Source organism: Grammomys surdaster, unplaced genomic scaffold (genome assembly GCF_004785775.1).
Source record: "Grammomys surdaster isolate TR1022 unplaced genomic scaffold, NIH_TR_1.0 126158, whole genome shotgun sequence".
Classification (NCBI taxonomy): Eukaryota; Metazoa; Chordata; class Mammalia; order Rodentia; family Muridae; genus Grammomys; species Grammomys surdaster.
In genome coordinates, this window is record NW_021620966.1 from 8,383,931 (window position 1) to 8,404,472 (window position 20,542).

At 39.1% G+C, this 20,542-nt stretch overlaps 1 long non-coding RNA gene across 1 annotated transcript; it reads right to left on the reverse strand.

Annotated features, from left to right (window-relative positions):
• Positions 1-3,231: 3,231 nt before the first annotated feature.
• Positions 3,232-9,690, reverse strand: LOC114612342. The gene is made up of 3 exons (XR_003709989.1): positions 9,627-9,690; positions 3,597-3,657; positions 3,232-3,324 (listed from the first exon to the last, which is right to left on the reverse strand). It is a non-coding gene; the product is annotated as an uncharacterized LOC114612342 (long non-coding RNA).
• Positions 9,691-20,542: the final 10,852 nt, after the last annotated feature.

Here is a 20,542-nt window from a genome sequence, read left to right on the forward strand (position 1 = left end):
TACAAGATAAGAACTCACTGGGAGGATCAATTTAATGAGAATGTCTTTTAGAGGGTCGATGACACTCTTTTCTTCTTATATGTCATGAAGTGAACAGTTTTGTTCTCTCACATTATTTCTATCATGATGCTCAGATTCACCATGGGCCCTGATACAATAGAGTCAAGTGATGATGGAATATGGCCCCTGAAAGTATGAATCAGCGGTCTGGGCCCGAGCATAGAACAGGTCACAGGTGGCAGCTCCGTACCCAACCCCAGAAAACCGAGAGAAAGGGGGACTCCCAGGAGCTTTAACTCAGGAAGCATCCCAGGTAAAAATGAATCACCCGTGATGTCTGCTGTTAGAAGTTCTAATCCAGATGCTGGCCTCCGAACTTATACTACTCAGACCTTTGAAGGGCCACTGACAAGAACATCAAACAGCTAGAGATTGACATCACTAATCTGAAGAAATCCCTCATTTCACTGTCTGAAGAGACCTCCTAAAATCACAAAGATCCTTATTGGACTTGATTTACTCTAGTACAATAGAAAAGTCTGTATACAGCTCTTGACTGTATACAACCCTCAAAGAAGAAGGTTCCCTTTACATAGACAAGACAAGGAGGGTTAAAGAGAGCATGAAATAGGTAGTGAAGGCCCTAAGAAAAATCAGAGAGAGAAAGAGACAGATGAATGCTGGTACAAGAATTGGTTTGCAGCCTCTCCAAGGTTGTCAACCCTATTTCCTTCCATCTTGGGACCATTATTTGGGTTCTTTTTGCTTTTTTTCTGCTGGTCCCTGGCCCTCAAATAGGCGGACTAACTCTGTGATACAACAGATAAATAATTTGGTAGCAAAACCTATTCAGATACATTATCATAAGTTAGCTATGGAGGACCACAAGACTCCATACTTTATGTATGTATGTATTTATGTAACTTTAGGCAGGGTGTTTCCAAAACCCATCTCCACCCAACCTAAAAGAGGGTACTTCCACCCCTAGACCAGGCAGAGAGAGGCCACCCAGAACCCCCTCTGACAGGCGATCTGAATTCTTGCTTAGGCTGCGAGGCTAAGCATTGCAAGGGAATATAAATAAAAGATAAAAATATCTATCTGGGTTCCCTGAGAGACAAGCCTGACTGCATAGGGGTTGATGTCAAAAGTATCCCCTCTCCAGGAAAAAGACATCGGGACCGGTATGGCCTTCATGCCTCACTGGACAACAACAGGGGGACTGGAGCCATTACAAGGTCCCCTTCAAATACTGGTGGTCAGGCCTCTATCCCTGCCTTCGCAAGTTTAGAATTGCCACAGCCCTTCTATACTTAGAGAAGGGAGGAGATCTCAGGGGCAGCCCTGCTTACACACTGTAGGCCTAAAATCAGCCATAGGCCTAAAATCAGCAATAGGCCTGTCATACATGTATACTAACACCAAGTCTTGGGTCTCAGTGGAAAAACATTGAAACAGATGGCTATAAGCTAATGTCAACATGCAGCTTTTGCGGAAATTTATAAGCCTGAGTAGTCATAGACCTTGTAAATAGGTAGCCTTGGCAGACAATACCAACTTAGATAAGGACAAACGAGTCATAGGCAGAGTCATAGTGACTTGTCCCCTGAACCTTCACCTAGCCGATACCTGGTTCTGAAGATATCTGTATTCCCCCTGAACACCCACACTCCAGTGTCATTCCCTTCCCCACATCCTGCCTTTCTGTGTTTATAACCCCTGTGTGAATTAATTACGATTTGAGAAAAAATTTATAAAATTAGATACTTTCTGTAAACTATAGATTAGACATTTTATAGTTGTCAGCCCAAGAATGTTTTCTTTTGTATTCCTCAATGCTGTCTCTTTGTAAGTCTTTGCATTTTCTTTTAATTGTTCACATTTTCCAAAAAGCCAATATATTATTCCAATTGAGTAGGAAAAAAAAAGAAAGTATGAATTAACATAAACCTATTCCTTCAATCTCAGCTATTTTGTCAGAGAAAGAATATTTGCTGGAACAGAGTGACCTTAAAATTCTTAAAGATTGAAACTACTTCAGAACATCAACATAGTTTATATAATACAAGATTTTATACAATAGTTGTTTACTATTAGAACTTGTTCATTGGAGAAATAGCATGATAAAATCATTATGAGATATTTATATATAATCAATTTTTATTTTTGCTAAGTCATATCTTCAGTGGATAGTAGTTACATTAACTTGTGTGCACTTGAAAACTATCTATTCAATCTCTGAGCTACATAGTATGATGAGGGATGGAAGGAATTAGCGAGGCAGACACACACAGAAAGACAGAAAGAGACAGAGAGAGAGAGAGAGAGAGAGAGAGAGAGAGAGAGAGAGAGAGATCAAGAATTTTAAGTGCAAGGTTTCTAGAGATATCCAGCATCCAAACTGGGAATCATTAACTTAAAATTAATTCTACATTCTTAGCCCAGCACTGTAATGTTCATGATATAGCCTCAGCCCACCTTTCCAATCTTGTCCTTTGCTGGTTTCCCACTTCCCCCCATTGAAATACCTACACCTGCTATATAAATAATAACCCAACATGCTGGGCTGCCCTAAGCACTCGCTCCACCTAGCACACATTCCTTTGTCCCAGTTCTTTGTGTTACCTAGTCTACTTAGATATTTGTTCAAAGCCTATATTAAATCTTCTACCAAACTGCTCTTCTTGGACATTATACCTCTTCTAATTCTTAGAACATACATTACCTATTAATGATCATTATCCTCTCTCCTGTGTATAGAGAAATAAACCACTGGACATCACACGTCCTAAACTCAAAGGAGTTGACCAATGAAGTAGACTTGGTACTTACCAATAATGTATATTTTACTGGTGAGAAAGAAACAGATTAGCCATGGATTCTCCTGCATTATACTGATGAGTGTTTACTTTTTGATTGATAAACATAATAAAAGATAAATATATTCTTTTCTAAAGTCATTTACATTTTTTCATATAAATGTATCATATAATTTATCACACAGGATTTTAACCATTATATTAACTGGTTTCATCACCATACTGAGAATTTTGCAAGTGTAAAACTCATATTTCTGAATTGGTAGAATCACACACACACACACAAACACTCACAAAATTACTAACTATCTCACCGATGAACCTGTGGAGAAATTATTCAACATCAAATTTCTCAGTTGCATACCCTATGAGTAGAGATGTAAAATACTATGTCCACTATAGAAAATGATAGGGGGTCCAAAAATAAATTAGTTCATATAGCAAAAAGTGTAGTGGTGTGACAGAGACAGAAAGATTGGTATCCTTAAAGGCCTGGGCTCAATCCCTAGAAGAGATAGAAATTAAAAACAGAGTTAAAGTGTGGTCCAGCAATTTCACTTACGGGTGCATACCCAGTAAATTGAAAATAAGGTCTAGAAAAATTATGTGTATATTCACATTTATAGCAGCATTGTTCTAAATAGCTAAAATGTGGAAGCAGCCCAAGTGTCCATTAACAGATTAATAGATGGGTATGATGTGGCATATGCTTACAATAGAATATTATTCAGATGTGAAGGAAATTTGACACATGTGGATGTAGATTATTTCACTTACGTAAGGCAGTTGAGTGATCAAAATTATATGAGCAGAAAGCAGATTAGTGACTTCCAAGTACCTGGGGAGATAGGATGAAATAAAAAGTTATTATTTAATGGGTAGAGAGTTTCCACTTTACAAGATGAAAAGGTTATTGAGATGGATGGAGCCTTCAAGATTTTGCAGAAAGCCATTTCTACAACAGCAACAACAAATATGGATAGAATGCACTCCTCTGAATCACTAGGAAGCCTTATCAGAGCATCTTACTGCTTAGATTGTTTATTACACAATGTGTGTATGTGTAGGGGGTGGGTCCTTAGTGAGTTCTTTAGATAAGAAGCTAGGGACTGTATTTGCACTTTCCCAAAATTTTTACAATCAAAAATAAGTTATATTGGACAGGAACATCCTCTTGGAATATGGGAGGGAGGAATGGGATGAGGAACTGTGGGAGGGCAGACTGGGAGGTGAGTAATGACTGGACTGTAAAAATATAAATGTAATAAGAAAAATAAGTTACAGGGATTGGAGAGATGGATTGGTGGTTAAGGACACTGGCTATTCTTCCAGGAGACCCAGGTTGGATTCTCAACACCCAAGGAGAGATTCACCACCATATGTGACTCCAGTCCTAGGAGATCCAGCTCCCACTTCTGACCTCTACTGGCACCAGGCACATATGTGGTGCACAGACATACATGCAGGCAACGTAGTCATATGTATATGTCTGCGGGGGGAGAGAAAGAGGAAGGGCAAATGGAAAGATGGAGGCAGGAGGATTGGTTGCTACAAGTTTGAGGTCTGCAGCCAGCCTGGGATACACAGTGAATGACTGTCTATACACTGGAGAGACTGAGAAACTAGAAGCTACTTAGAACACAAGGCTGGTGCCTCAAAGCTCCCAGGCTTTCCCTGAAGGAGGATCACCTGTCTTTAGGATCTTTGGAATCACAAATATTCAGTGTTTCAGTGTCAACAGAAAATAAAAGCACAATAATGATAGCAACAGGGCGAGTGTACTCCTCAGGAAAGAGCAAAGGGAGCAGACATCAGGGCTACTCTGCCATCTCTTAGACCTCTTTATATCTGGACTTCCACCAGAAGACACAGCTCAATCAGGTGAAGGGTCTTCTTCCTTCAGGAAATCTGTCTAAGAGATAACACTCCCAGGCGCTCTCAGAGGTAAGCCTCTGAATTGATCACAGATCTAATCAGATGACAACATGATTAGCCATCACATTGTGTATGACAGGGAATTTGAAGAAAATATCTTCCAACCCACAAGCACACATCATTCTCCAGAACATGCCATGCACTCTGTGGACCATCCTCTAAGATGCTAAATTAGAAGGTCCAGCACAATTAGCCTCATCCTCACAGCCTGCATACAGCTGTCTTGAATCACTCATCACATTATCTGGTTATTAGTGGCTTACCTGATTGTCTCCCTGAGAACTGAGGATTCCCCAAGGGCAAGAGTGTATGTAACTCATCACCATGATCCCAGACCATGGCATCAGTCTTGGCAGTGTCTGGTCTCAAGAATTACTGGACTAATTAAACTGTTGACCAGACTGTATTTATCACAGTAGAGATTTAGAACACATAGCAAATCTGCACTTCTAAAACAGCAATTACCCTCAAAGCAGATGCCACTGGTGTGTTTATTTACAAATGTATTTTACACACATCCTCTTTCTCAAAAGAAAGGAATGGGGACTTGGCAATTAATAACCCAAAACTAATGAGAAAAATCTTCAAATAATAGCAGCCTGATATTTATCCGACAGATGCAACAGCCTGGCTACAAGATATTTTCCACTTCGTGTGTGATCCTTCTGTAAAGAAGGTTTTAAGAGCTGCAGTTACAGCATACAATCCAGAAGCTGGTATCTTAAATGCATTCACAACCTGTATGTTTAAAATTGATAATGAATGTGCAAGCAGTCTGGGAAGGTTCTAGAGCTCTTTCTAAATAAAGTGTGTTATGTCAGAGGAAGATGAGCTGCAGCTAGTCATGCTGAGATCACACCACTAGTTTAATTTTAGGGTTAACATGTCTAAGAAGTAGACACTCAATAAAAGTCCCCAGAGATAAAAATTTCCAAAATGAGGAAAAGGGATCACAAAGAAGAATTCCAAGTAAAAGTCGGGCTAAAACGTGATGCTTTCAAAGCAACTTCTATTTTCTGAGTTTTTCATTTAACAGTTCATAGTTTGTAATGTCACCCCAATGATTGCTGTCTCCTTCTAGTCAGGCCCTTGGGCTACTGTCTCCCCTTGAGTGGGAGCTGGGCTGTGTGACTTTTGAAGCAAACAGAAAATAACAGAAGTGGTAGGGTGTCATATTTGAGATTAGGTTTCAAAGAAACCATGTCTTCCATCTGGACCTCCCTTTTCACTCTCCTGCATGCTATGCATGCGCTCTGTTTAAGAGAGACAGTGGCCATCTTGTGAGCTGCCTCTAGAGAGTCTCTTGTGGCAGAAAACAGAGGTCCTGAGCCTAGCAACTCACAAGAAACTGAACCAGATCAATAACCACATTAGAACATCCTGTCCCAACTCTTGAAACATCTTCTTCAGCCACAGCCAAGATTTGAGACTTGTCATAAACCAGAAGCCATAAACACCCAAATATGCCACATCCAGGCTCCCAACCTATAGAATCTGAATAATTGTGTGCTGTCCTAAGGAACTGAGTTTTGTCGAACAGAAATAGTCACTAATCCATGTCTGAAGACTCATTTCTAAGTTTAGCTTCTCAAAGCAGTTATCTTGGTTCCTGTTTGTGTGGGAAAGCCATCTATCTCTTAGATGAACATTGAGGAGAGTGACTTCCAAGATGAGTATTAGTTTTGCATGTGTCAGTTCAAGCTACAAATGATAATCAAGGACTAAGCTGTCTCCTTTGCAAACATATTACTCAAGCATAATGTGGCAAAACTGACCTTGGGATAGAGACCCAAGATAGCCTTCTCTCTCATCACCTCACAACTGACATGAAAGTAAAATTATCTTATTCTCGAAGCATGAGGGGGCATCTAAATTCTTTCAATGTAGTGGTTTTTATGTGGAAGTCGAAAGCACCAAGGAATGCCTCTTTTTCTCCTGCAAGTCACCAGAGATGTCCTCTACTTAAACAGAGAGAAAGAAAGAAAGAAAGAAAGAAAGAAAGAAAGAAAGAAAGAAAGAAAGAAGGAAGGAAGGAAGGAAGGAAGGAAGGAAGGAAGGAAGGAAGGAAGGAAGGAAGGAAGGAAGGAAAGGAAGGAAGGAAGGAAGGAAGGAAGGAAGGAAGGAAGGAAGGAAGGAAGAAAGGAAGAAAGGAAGAAAGAAAGAAAGAAAGAAAGAAAGAAAGAAAGAAAGAAAGAAAGAAAGAAAGAAAGAAGGAAAGAAAATGATACTTAGCACTTACTCAATGGAGCAGCACTTACTTGCCTGGCTGCTTCAAGACAACAGTATATTTCAGATTCAATGCTTTGCTTACTGGTTCTTTAAAACAGCTCCTGTTTTGTTCAAACTACCCTATACAATAGAGTACTTTGTTAGATAATGTTTGCTAATAAACTGCAGCCAAGGGTAACTATTAAAAAAGATAAAGGATTCAATTAGAGTGGCTTAATTACAAGGCTCCTTACCATTGCCATATAGCTTGTAATTTTATCTGATAGCACTGTCGAGTGTTCATTCAAAATAAGATGGTGCACATTTGCCTCTTTCCAGATTTAAGTCAATATGCTGATGCACAGGGCTGCTACAAACAGTCTTTCCCTTTATGCCATGAAAACTAATGCTGGTATTTTCTATGATGGGGAATATCATAGAAGAGTACTCATTCAAAACAAAGATGTTTTTAGGTCTCTTAGCCTGAAGCGTCATCATCTGTTTTGTTAATAGTTTCCTCGAGTAGGAGAAAGGTCAGAGCTGGCCATTGGAAGTCTGTTCTGAGCTCTGTTCGCTATTTCCCAATCTATCTAGAGCCAAGGAAGCACTCAAGTGAACCCTTCTTGAATCTCTTTTCAAGGCTTACTTAACTTCTCACTCTCCTTCCATTAATTCTACCCCAGCAAGTGACATTTATCAAATGATGGTGTTTTCCAGCTGTAAGATGGATTAGTCTCTTGCCATAATCTAAAAATATCACTGTTAACCTATCCCTAGTCATCTAATGCAACTGTGTATTGAAAAGAACTTCAAATATCACGTCTTATCTTGCCTTATTGGTATAATTTAATCCCTGCCTATGTTGGTACTATACGGTTCCTATTATATTGCACATAACTGACAGAATATCATAGATATGTACTCATACAAACACTCCTTCAACCTTTTGTTGAAAATAAATTCTTTTTTATATAATATATGCTGATTACAGTTTCTTCTCCCTTTATTCCTCCCTCCCTCCCCTCCCTTTAAGATCCACTCCCTTTCTATCTCTCATTAGAAGAGAGCAGGCTTCTAAAAGATAGCAATAAAATATGACAACATAAAATATAATCAAATGAAGCAAATACTTCAGAGTGAAGTTGGACGTGGCAACTGAATAAGAGAGAAAGAGTCCCAAATTCAGGAAGAAGAATCAGAGACCCACTCACTCTCACAGTCAAGAGTCCCATAAAAACACTAACATAGGCGCTATAATGTATATCCAGAGGATCTGATACAGACCCATGCAAGCCCTGTGCTTCCTGCTTCAGTCTCTGTGAGAACATGTGCCCCTTGCTTAATTGATTCAGAGGACCTTGTTCACCCTGTGCTCGCCGTCCCCTCTGGCTCTTATACTCTTTCCACCTCTTCTCTCCTAGGAGTCCCTGAGCTCTGAGGAGATGGCTGTAATGGAGACATCCCATTTAGATTCTCTATCCCTTTCAAAGGAACCAGGTTTAATTCTGAGCACTCACATGGCAGCTCCCAACTGTAACTCCTATTCTCTGATTCAACACCCTCATGTAGACATACATATAAGCAGGCAAAACATCAACTCACATAAAATAAAAATAAATAAATTATGGACTCTCTCTGTATATGATGTCTGGCTGTGGATCTCTGCATCTGTTCCCATCTGCTGCAGGAAAAACGTCTCTAATGATGACTGGATTAGGCACTGATCTGTTATTATAGGAGAATATCATTAGAAATCATTTTATTGATAGTTTTTGTTTGTTTCCTTTAGACCAGTAGTGTTTGGTTTTACCCTGAATTTCTGGGCTGTTGAGTCACTGGTTCTTGGGTACATAAAGAGTGTTGGATATAGGTTCCTTCTCATGGAGTGGACCTTAAGTCAAATCAGACATTGGTTGGCTACTCCTACAAGTTCTGTGCCACCACTCCTGTAACATATTTGCAGGAAGGACAGATTCGAGGTCTAAGGTTTTGTGGTTGGGTTGATATTTGTGTTTCTCGTTTCGTAGCCTGCAGACCACCTCTCTGTGCAAAAACGTCTAGACCATAAGGGTGAAGACTCCAAGTAGGTACTATCTGGACTTTTCTATGTTCACAAAGTTGTGTGTGTGCTGTCCTTGGCAAAGAGGCTCTGCTATCAGTTTACAGAGAGCAATCCTTTGTCTTAGCAACAGCCTGGGGAATATCCCTTGGAGCCTCTTGGCCAACAACTCAATTGAATGCAACCCAGTCCTGCTACTGGAAGCCTCATTTGGTAATAAGAGGTGGGTACTCTGTATCCCTCATTATTAGGAGACCTCATTAGGATCACATTCATATATTTTAGAACATTTCTACTGCACTAGGTTTTTATATCATCCTTCAAAAGCTGATAAACCCAGCTATCTCTCTCTCCACACTGTCTCCCTCCACCCTATCGCCCCTGCTACCTAACTACCCTATGCTCATCCTTATCTACCCCAAGTTGACCCATAAAATCTATTCAGTTCTCTACCAGGGAGATCCATGCATCTCCATCAAATACTTCCTCTTCATGTAACCTCTGAGTCTACAGATTGTAGCTTGGTTATCATTTACTTAATTGCTAATATCTAATTATAAGTGAATACATACCATATTTGTCTTTCTGACTCTGGATTATCTTACCCAGAATGATTTTCTTCTGGTTCCATCCATTTGCTTGCAAACTTCATGGTGTCATTTTTTGATGGCAGAGTAATACTCCATTGTTTAGATGTACCACATTTTCTTTATCCATTCTTCTGTTGAAGGACATCTCAGCTGTTCCAGTTTCTGGCTATTATGAATGAAGCCATAATGAACGTGGATAATCAAGTGTCCTTTCGGTAGGATGGGGGGGCCTTTGGGGTATATGTCCAAGAGTACTATAAATAGATCTTGAGAGAGATCAATTCCCAGCCTTCTGAGAATAGGCCACACTGATTTCCAAAGTGGCTAAACAAGTTTCCTCTCTCACCAGCAGTTCAGGAGTGTCCCCCTGGCTCCATACCATCACCAGCCTGAGCTGTCACTTGTTATTGATCTTAGCCATTCTGACAGGTATAAGACAGAATTGCAAAGTAGTTTTGCTTTGCATTTCCCTGATGGCTAAGGATGTTGAATAGTTTTTAAGTGTTTCTCAGGCACTTGAGATTCTGCTCCTGAGAATTTTCAGTTTAGACCTGTATCTCATTTTTAATCGGATTATTTGGGGGAATTTTTCATCAGTAAATATTTTATTTTATAGCACATATAATAAGAGTAATGCACAAGGTTTTCAATAGTGTCACAAGAAAAAAAACTAAACACATTCCAGAAATTACAAACTATTTTAGTATTATTGGTAAACGGGGAGCTGTCCCACTGCCTTCACCTTTTCAAAGAGTCTGTATTTTGTAAATAACTCGCTGAAGGAGCATGGCCTGTCTTCCTCCATGATATATGTCAGAAGAAACTGTCCATGCTGCCTGGAGCTGTCATAGGAAGAACAATGGAGAACAATGTAGAAAACACTCTATTCCAAAACCAGTAAGTGAATACTCATGCATGGAGATGAAAACTCTTCTGAGACACTGCATTAAAGCCAACTAGTAAAAATGTTTCAGCGCTGGAATAATAATAAATATTTGCAAAGGGACTTTGTAATGCCTTAAAATGACAGGCTCTGCACAATCCAAGGCAGTCAACTTCCCCGAGGAGAGGAAAATGCACCCTGGCTGTGAAGCAGCTCCGTCTGCACCAACGCAGACAAATTGAGCTGTGCAGAAATCAAACACTGAAGATTCAGAGCTGCCTGCTAAGCTTGCCACTTAATTCTGTATTACCTCAAAGATAAGTTTAGTCTTGTAATAGGTAAATTATAAAAGCTGGATGCTTAATATGGTTATTATCCATGCAGCTGTTATCTCTGTTTTGAAGATGCTTAAAATAAAACAGTAAATCACTTGTATTTATAGTAGTTTCACATTAATATCCTCAGTATATAAACTAACTTGTCCCAGAAAAAAAAACCAGAAAATAACTAGTCATCCTTTCTCTTAAAACATGAGCTTTCTTTTCTACTTTCTCCAAGTACATTTTTTTAACATGGCCTTAGATTGTGCTAGCAGTTACAGGATAGTGGCTATAATTTTTGTATTCTAAACATAACATTTTAAATATTAATTTTCATAATTAAAACTTTATTATAAAAAAACTTGTAAATTCTTTATAATAGAGCATCATGCACTCAAATTAGCCAGACGTCAAGTTTTATACATCTCACTCAAATTCTGTAGGATTAGAATAGCCATTTTGAGATGGTGAAGCTTCAAATCAACTTTTACACTTTTACTATTGAATATGTCTTATGCACTTATATATAAGTTTGGACACGCCCGTGAAAAATATCCTAATGCCACTTTCTACCAATTATAGAAATTTTTTTTCCTTTTTTAAATTTTTAATTAACTAGTTTATTTACTTTAGCTAATTTGTTTATTTACTTTAGATCCCAATAACCATATTAAGCAGTTTCTCCTCCCTTCTAGTGCCCTACCCCATCTCACCTCTCTTTTATTCACTCTTTCTCCCTTTATCTTCAGAAAGGGGAGACCTCCCATGGAAATCATACAGCCTTGGCATATTGAGTTGCAGTAAGACTAGGTCATCCTTTCCTATTGAGACTAGAAAAGGCAGACCAGCTGAGGGAAAGGGTCCCAAAGGCAGGCAACAGTCAGATACCACCCCTGCTCCAGCTGTTAGCAGTCTCACATAAAAAACAAGCTACACAAATATTCCATATGTGCAGAGGGGCCAGATTAGTCGATTTTGTAGAGGTTTGTTCTGTTTCTGTTTTTGTTTTTAGATATATAGTTTACTGAGTTCTTTATATATCATGAATATTAATCCTTTATCAGGTGAGGAGTTGGAAAAAATCTTTTCCCACTCTGTAGGCTACCGCTGTCTGAGTGACGGTGCCTTCTTCAGTTTGATGGAGTATCCCTAATTTCCCCAGGCCTTTTAACATGAAGAAGTGTTTGATTTTGTCAAAGGCATTTGCTGCATCTAATGAGATGATCGTATACGTGTGCACGTGTGATTTTTTTTTCAGTTTATTTATGTGGTGGATTACTGATTTTCATATATTGAACTATCCCCACATCTCTGTGATGAAGCCTACTTGTGATATTTTTATGTGTTTTTGGATTCAGTTTGCAAATATTTTATTGAGCATTTTATTGTCTATGTTCATAAGGGAAATTGACCTGTCATTCTTTTTCTTGTTGAATCTTTGTTATTTGGGTTTCAGGGTAACCGTGTCCTCATAGAAGAAAGTAGGCAGTACGACTTCTGTTTCTATTTTGTGGAATAATTTGAGGAATGTTGGTACTAACTCTTCTTTAAAATTTTGGTAGAATTTTGTGCTAAAGCCATCTATCCCTGGGCCGTTTGCTTGTTTGTTTGTTTGTGATAGTTTAAATGACTGCTTTTATTTCACTATGGGCTGTAATTCTATGGAAATTGCTTATCAAATCATAATTTAACTTTAGTAAGTGATATCTATCCATTTCTTTTAGATTTTCCAATTTGGTGGAGTATAGGTTTTTAAGGTACATCTTTATGATTCTCTAGATTTCCTCAGTATTGGTTGCTATGTCTCCCCCCCCCCCTCCGACCTTTTTGGTTTCTGATTTTGTTAATTTGGATAGTCTCTCACTGCCTTTTAGTCAGTTTGGATAAGAGTTTGCCTGTCTTGTTGATTTACTCAAGGAACTTTCTCTTCACATTGATTCTTTGCATTGTTCTCTTTGTATCTATTTAATGATTTCAGCCTTCAGTTTGATTATTTCCTGCTGTCTTCTTTTGGTTCTGAGTACTTCTTTTTATTCTAGAGATTTCAGGTGTGTTGTTAAGTTGCTAGAGACCGCTCCATTTTTTTTTTAATGTAAGCACATAGTGCTATTAAATTTCCTCTTAGCACCACTTTATTTTTGTCCCATAATTACGGGAATGCTGTGTATTCATTTTCATTGAGCTCTAGAAAGTCTTGCTGTTCTGTATCTTTTTTACTTGACATGGTAGTCATTCAGTAGAGTGCTATTCAGTTTCCATGAGTTCATAAGCTTTCTGTTGTTTCTGTTGTTGGTGGTATATAATTTAATCCTTGGTGGTCTAACAGAAGTTATTTCAACTTTCTTGATTGTACTGATACTTACTTTGTGTCCAAGTATATGATCAATTGTGGAGAAAATTCTTTGAGGTACAGAAAAGATTGTATATTCTTTTGTGTTTTAGTGAAATGATATATACATATCTGTTAGGTCCATTTCACTTGTAACTTCTATTAGCTCCAGTATTCTGAATTCCTAAATTTTTCATTTCCAGATTTTCCCCATCTTGGGTTTTCTTTATAATTCCTACTTTAACTTTCAGGTCTTGAATGGTTGTATTTGTTTGCCTTTACTGCTTGTTTGTGTTTTCCTAGATTTCTTTAAGAGATTTATTCATTTCATCTTTAAGGATCATGTAGCTGATTTTAAGATCTTTTTCTTGTGTTCCAGCTATGTTAGATACTCAGGACTTGCTGTGGTAAGATAACTGGGCCCCAATGGAGACCTAATGCCCTGGCTGTTTATGCTGGCATCTAGACATCTAGGTTTGGGATGATTGTAAGTCCAGTTGCTGATTTCTGAATATGTCTTTGGTAGGTGGATTTTTTTTTTTGTTCTTTTGTTTCTGTTTCCTCTCTGGGCTTCCAGTGAGTGTGATGTTGTGTGGTGCTTGTTCCCCTGTCCTGCAGAGCTGGTGTGTTTACAGGGGATGCCTATTGCTGTTAGAGGCTGTGATGCTGTGTTGAGTCTGGGGGAAGGAAAGTTGCAGGAAAAGGACTTTGTGATCCACTGGGGTTGGGGTCAGAGAAAAAAAAGGAGATCATAGGAGGTTCCTTGCTACAGAGCTCAGATGAACATAGAGGAATTTTAATCTAGCAACATGGCTGCTCTGGCAAGTGATCACATTCGAAGACTTTCTAAGTATATTATGATCCAAATGGAATCCAGACATGTCTTGTTTACAATATGACTTGTTTGGGATACAGACATGCCCTTAGTACACACCTTTTACTCTAAGCAATAAAGGTAAGGTTACTTTGTAGAAGAAACAATAAAGGTAAAATTAGTCTGTAGAAAGTTAGTTTGTAGAATTAGCCATGTGTAATTGAGGGGCAGAAATAGTGATGAATCAGAGAAAAATTTGACAGAATGAGTCTGAGATCAGATATGCCCATCTCTCACAAGAATAGCACAGGAAAGAGAGTCTACTTAAGAAATAAAGAAAGGCTCTCTCGTAGAGGGAAGGGTGTGTGTGTGTGTGTGTGTGTGTGTGTGTGTGTGTGTGTCAGTTTCACAAAGACAGAACAAACTAGAAATAGGTAAAGATAGAAGGAGCCAGAGAATAAGAAGCCAGAAGGCTAGAACATATTGCTAAAGTTAGTATGAGACCAAGTAGAGCAATTCAGTGTGAAGCTGGGAGAAGCTGGATTGAATCAGACATCTTGCAAGATTAGAGTGTATAGAGCCTAGAAGCTCCCAGGCCAAGGCCTAGGAATAGTTTGAACAAAGAAAGAAATGCTCTGGGCTCAACCCAAGATGATGTTTCCCACAGCTTACATAAAGCTCTCATCTCATCTCTCCATCTGAAGAAATAAAATAATTACAGGTGGAACGTGGGAAAATAGATCACAGGAAAAGAGAAGTGTGGATCCTCCTTCAGCCTACTTGTTGCCCAGGAGCTGCCCTTGTGTTAGCACCAGGGGTGCCTGCTGGGGTTGGGAACTGGGACAAAGCAGTGAGTCGGGGGTAGGAATATCAGAAGGAAAGATCTGTGGGATCCACAGGATATAGGAGCAGGGAGACAAGGCAAGCTGTCAAGGATGTTCTGCCTCAGAGAAGGGGATGAGATTGGGAAACTGCATCTGGAGGAATGGCGGAAGAAGTGTGCAAGCATCCTACCTGATTCTCTGACAGGCATGAGCTATGCCTGCTGGAGTTGGGGACTAGGAAAAGATAAGAGTAGGGGAGGGAGCTTAGAAGGGGAAGATCGGTTACATCCACAGGGGATGGGAGCAGTGGAGCAGAGAGGGCTGCCAAGGGTGTTCCACTGCAGAGTTGGAGGTGAGACTGGGAAACTGGCTCTGAGAGAGTGGAACAGAGAGAGAGGGTGGAGGGAGAGAGAGAGAAAGAGAGAGAGGTGGGGGGAAGGGCTGCAGGCATCCAACCCTCCATACAAACTCTTAAGTAACTTACTTTTACTTTAGGCATGCAGGGAAAACTGAGGCTGCAATAGCCTGCAAGTCTTTCAAAGTAAATCTGAGCCACACAATGATTTGGAACAAAATGGAGACTGTAGATGTGGTTAATTTAATTTCTTTAGGTTAGTGTTTTAAGTCTCACCTGGGAGTGTCATTCTTCCCATGCAGCATGATTTACCCTGGAATCTGCTACTCTCCATGTCACCACCAAAGGCCAGTTGAAAACGGCCCACTTCCTTACAGCTCATAGTAACACACTACTTTCAGAACAAGGAAATAGCCTCAAAGTATGTTTAACAGTAAAGCTCAGAGGTAAAATACTTACCTTGTGCACACAAGGCTCTGGGTTCAATCCCGAGAATCATTTTTTAAAGTCTTTAAAATAACGTATAAAGTTTGGAATTTCTCAGGTTCTGTCCATTCCGCTCCTCCTCTCAGTCTGCACTCAACCACCTGCACTCTGTGTCTGAGGACTTTTGTTCTCTGGCATGGATAGCCATACACTCCATTTGGCCTCAGCAACTCAAACCTACAACTCCTTCAAACCTCAACTCAAGCCACTTCAACAGCAAAGTCCCCATTTGTTTCTCCTTCCTATGCCAGCTCATTTCCCTGCCATTTTCCTTGCCAGCCAGCATTTTTAGCATCTTTAATCACATTTATGACTGTGCACACTGAATTCTCAAATAGTCAGGTGCTCTAGGGACAGACACTGCACCTTACATTTTTGTTACACCTTTTTGTGTATGGAGCAAGATCAGGAGCCACTGTGTAACTATTCCATTAGCTAGCAGGTTTGTAAAGAATCTGGGGAAAGATCTATATTTTCAAAGATTGCTAAGAGAGAATAAATTTAATGAAAGAGACCATTCATAAGTTTCCATTATTAGCTCATGTATGTGGTCTCATAAGATTGTTTGTAAACTTTGGGGAGCAAATACCTCATCAAACCTCAAGGAATCCTTTGTTCTTCCAGTCAAAGTCTAGAAAGTTTAACAGACAAGAAGTTCAAGGCTTACACCAGTTTTTATGAGGAAAAAAAATCATAAAACTCAAAACCAATCAATATACGTCACTGAAATGTGAAATAAAGAAATATCATGCATATCTGGTCACACACTGAGCAATGCAAGGAAAGAAACCTAGATGGGTTGTCTTTCTCAATATCACTCCTCAGTTCATCAAGCTATGCAATGAAAGAGTGAGAGAGAGAGAGAGAGAGAGAGAGAGAGAGAGAGAGAGAGAGGAAGAAGGAAGGAATCAAAGAAGAAGGGAGGAAGGGGAGGAAAAGAGAGAAATGGAGGGAGGGTAGGAAAGAGACAAGAAGAAAAACTTCAGTTAACAGAGTGATTGCCTAGCTTGCCTAGGCTCTGGACTTGATCCCTCACACTGCATAAACCAGGTGTGTGCCTATAATGCTGGCATTGAGCAAGTGGAGACAGCAGGATGAGAAATTCAAGGTCATCCTAGGCTGTGTTTACAGCAAACTGGACAACATGAGACCCTGTCTTGGGTGGGATGTGGGGTGAGATAAGTGTGGCTCCTTCTGGCTCATCAGAGCATGTTGTTTTACTATATGCATTATCTTTTAGAAATGGAAAGAATGCACTTGAAAATTATGATAAAATCATGATGTTGGGAGCTACAGGGAGCTATTTTCCATGCTATCCTTTTATATGACTGGCACCACAGATGCTTTGCTCATACCAGAGTCGTCACAAACACATGTGCAATGTATTGAGCTCTGACATCATGATAGCTACCGTGTCACTAAGAAATAGGAAATGCTCAGTTCCATTATAATCTTATACATGATATGAAACACATTACATATGTGATCTTTATTGACCAGAATAATATTTTAGGCTGTTTTGCTCATTTGTTTGTTTGTTTGTTTGTTTGTTTGTTTTGTTAAGACAGAGTCTCCCTAGGTAATACTAGCTAGCCTAGAACTCACTGTCTACCAGTCTGGCCTCAAACTTGTTTTGATCCTTCAGCCTGATTGTGAATGAAGACATTACAGTTTGAGATACCACTTCTAGCCCTTGTGTGGTAGTGGGTGTGGTGGTGGATGAGGTAGGGGTGGACATGGACATGGTGTTGGGAGTTGGGGTGGGAGTAGTAGTGGTATTTTGCCTTAGATTTTTCTTTTTGAATCTCAGGCTGGCCTCAATCTTGCCATGTAGCCAAGGCTGGCTTTGAAGTTCTAATTCCCCTGTCACCTCCTCTCCAACATTGATATTACAGATATATACCATGCTCAAATAAACAAAATGTCTTTATGTAGTACCTTGCTGTACATATATAATAAGCCAAAATTTAGTTTGTGTTCAATAATTCCATCTTACAGTCCTATTCACGTCTGTCCAGTGAAATCTACTACACTACATGTTTCACATGATTGGTGGATAAATTTTCTATAGAAAAAAAGTAATTTAAATAAGTTCTGAGTTTTAAGAGCAAAAATTTAAAAAAAATCTCAAGTCAAAAGTTCAAAATAGTAGTTATTTAATAGACATGCCAAGGATTTAGTTTTATTTTTATTTCATTTTGACTTACACTTACATTTAAATTGTCTCATATAAAGGAAATGATTAGAAATCTGTCTGTTCTCCACACTGTGGTTCAAGTGAGCTCTGCAGAGGCAGAGAGAAAGCAGAGATGAAAAAGAACCTGATGAAGCAGAGACTCTAAGTGCTTTCCTAGGTAGGTAAATGTTGTCTTGTTTCCTAAAACTAACAGATTGGTCAGGCTCAGTTAAGCACTGTAGGAACTAATGTACTACTGTGGCCTAAGGTGAAGACCTCTATGGCATATGCTGGGCTCAGGAAAATCTGGGTCATCCAACAGACCTCACATCAGAAAGCATAATTTATTTGACCTACTGTAGAGAAGATAATGAGTTGAACATCTATGGTGATTCTGGAATCCCAAATCATTCAGCCTGCTCTGGAAAGCAAGCATCTGCCAACAACCACCCTATATAAATCACAGTTGATGAAGCAAGACTTGGCGTTAGTCACCACTGTGTTGATGCTCTCCTTCTAAGGGCATGCCATGTCGTGTATGCTCAAATGTATTTGTTAGATAAATAGATTCAATTGAATGAGTGAACCAGAACTGTCAAGGAACTTCATGAAACTACTATCTATACACTTATCTATACTCTATTGTTATGCATCTGAATAAGTTAGCATTCTACTGTAATGACCAAGACACTGAACCTCAACAACTTAAACTTAATTTGGATCATGGTTCCAGAAAGATTAGTCCAGCATGGTACTGAAAGCATAATGAAGCAATTCACATTGAGTCTCTGGAGTCTCTTCATGGTAAACAGGAAACACAGAAAAATATGGAAAGAGAACAAGAATATGACATTTCCCCCAGTGACACACTTTACTGAACTATTTCCTCCATGTAGGCCCTACCTCCTACATTTCACCCTCTCCTGATAATGTTATCACATGATGAGTTCACCAGTAGATTAAACCATTCATTAACTCAGCTCTAACTATCTAAGCATCTCTGGAAAGCACATACAAACCTATCGAGAGGCATGCTTTACAATCACCTGTGTTCCTCAGCCCAATCAAGCTACCCTTCAGAATCAGCCATCGCAGATTCTCATCTTGCTTGCTTTTGTTAACCAGCATATTTATCACCAGCATCTATCACCACATCTTTGCTCCCAGGCATAGGCAAATTGAAACTATCTTTCATCGAGACATTCTGAATAATCAAGATGTCATTTGTGACTAGAATTAAGTACATAGGTGGCACTGCTGCTCCGTAAGCTACTTTCTCATCACAAGTCAAAAGCTCGGAGGACCCTTCCTAATCCTCTTCTTCCGATATCACACTTCATTTCTTTGTACCCCTTCCATGTCTCACATGCGCTGAAACATCATAAATTGTAAAGTTCAAGTCCATAATGAGCCTAAAACATTGCAGAGAAGTTTAACAAATCACAATAAACTACAGCTTAACTAATTATGGTAAGGTTACTCTCAGTATGATCCCAGCCAAGGCAGATACTGAACTTCTCCACTATCAGAGAATGAGGTTCCTGGGTGGCTCTTGCTCATCTCAACCTTCTCTCTCCCTTGGGGCCATATCTTTGTCATCTAGAAGCGTCATTTTCCCTTCCTTTGTCTATATTTTGTCACTGAAGGAGAAGTTTCTAAACTATATGGTTTCCTTTTGCCTGTTTTTTGTAGTTTCTTTCATAGAATATGTCATTTTAGAATTTGCATTTTTTGAATGTATAGCAGTTTGTTCATTTTATTGTTGAATGTCATTTTATTACATGAATAAACAATTTGCCTATTCATTTTACTGTGGATAGATGTTTGGGCAGCATCCATCTGGGGCCATTTTGATCAGCACTGTCAAGTGAGCCACCGTGCTCATAAGTATGCATTTTAACAATAAGCCAGATCACTGGGAGAAGAATTTCTGATTGTGCACATTTGCATTTGCTAAATAAAATCAAAACATTTTTCCCAACATGTTTCTGCCAGTGTTCTCTCCTGATGGATTTTGAATGTTCTTATTGTTCTGAATTCTTCCGTTTTGGTCTGCAAGCCTTCCAAACTATCTCCAAACTGAGTAGCCAGAGGTTTCTCTTCAAGTTCTCACTCTTCCTTGTCTCAAAAGAGTTTAAATGTCAGTTTAAGTGCACATTGATTATTTATGTCCCCTTACTTTTAAAATCAGTAGCTTGGATTTTTTTCTTTTCCACTGACTAGTTTTTTTAAAGTAATTTGTAGGAATTCTTTATATATTCTGAATGCATTGATTCAAATGGTGGCAAGTTCACCCTACTCTGTCATTTGCCTTTTTACACATCTTCAAAATGCAAATCAAAAGAACAAATCTGCTTAATTTTAATGAAATGAACTTTATGAGCCCTTTCTTTCTATAAGTGATTTTTATACCATGTTGAAGAATTCTCTCCTACCTCAGATCATGTAGATATTCCTATTACAACTTACATGATTTTTACTGCTTTGATTAATGTATGTAAACCTTCTGAAAGTGGCTTTTGTAGTAGATATGACAGAAGACCCCATATTCCCATAAAGATATCCAAGGGCCAAGCACCATTTGTTGAAAGCATCAGCTTTTCATGCACACTTTGCATAAATCCAATATGGCAGATTGTGTTGTTAGACACTGCACCCTGATCATCCACATGCTTCTATCACAATACAAATTGACATATTGATACTTACAATAACCTGACTATTTTTTAAATTCTGCAGCTCTG